This window comes from Penaeus monodon, chromosome 23 (genome assembly GCF_015228065.2).
Source record: "Penaeus monodon isolate SGIC_2016 chromosome 23, NSTDA_Pmon_1, whole genome shotgun sequence".
Classification (NCBI taxonomy): Eukaryota; Metazoa; Arthropoda; class Malacostraca; order Decapoda; family Penaeidae; genus Penaeus; species Penaeus monodon.
The window spans coordinates 31,164,537-31,165,379 of record NC_051408.1 but is presented as its reverse complement, the minus strand read 5'-3'; the positions used below and the strand labels follow the sequence as shown (position 1 = coordinate 31,165,379).

Sequence of the window (843 nt, the reverse complement as noted above, 5' to 3'; positions counted from 1 at the left end):
CGACAACAAATGAACGATTCGCCGCGATTAGTCTGCATTCAATAATCCTTTCCTAATAATAGGTCAATAATAACAATTCCACAATAATGATTCACTGAATGTAGTAGCAAAACCAAATTTATTTCCCTTCTCTCCTGCCTGATTCCCATGAATTGCAACAATACCTAACATCAAAGAGGGAATACTAAATTACCGAATTTCCCGGACCTTCTAAACGAAAAAGGTGATGCAGGTCACGGCATCTTCCTCCTCATCTCCCGCAGAGCCAATCTCAAACCTTAATCAAACACCTGTGATAAAATGACGCCATAAATTTACCTTACCTCGTCTACATGCACGCACCGCCCTTCGCATCACACCGTAAATGACAGTCCCTACGGAGATCCCCAAAAAAGTTGAGATTACACTTAATTCCTCCTGATGACCGGAGATGCAAGTACTTCCCTCGGGGCGCCGCAGAAAAACTCTCCCGGCGGAGGAAAGGGATGTCGCGGCAATGAACATGCATTATAATGTTCCATAATCAGAGAAGGGCAGGGGATCCTATTGCTTCTCTTCATCTCCCTTTTTTTTTCTTTCTCTCTCTTTATTTGCCTATGCATTTTTCTCTCTTCTAATGCATGCATGTGTATATGTATCTCCCGTATTCGTAGTCTCCTCTCCCATACGTATAAATCCCTTTATGCTTCTATCATCCCACGTCCTATCTCGCTATTCTATTACGACACGAGAACATAAATAACCCCGTCTCCAAGTCACAGAAAAACACCACAAAAGGGACCGGAAAGGCAAACACGGCCAGAGAACACGAAGAAAGGCGTTGCCCGACTTGAGAGTACCTGA

General features: G+C 43.7%; 1 protein-coding gene across 1 annotated transcript in view; it reads right to left on the bottom strand.

Moving 5' to 3' along the window:
* The window catches only part of LOC119588211, a gene marked incomplete at its 3' end in the record, with an annotated part of 43,184 nt that overhangs the window by 37,937 nt on the left and 4,404 nt on the right, over positions 1-843 (bottom strand).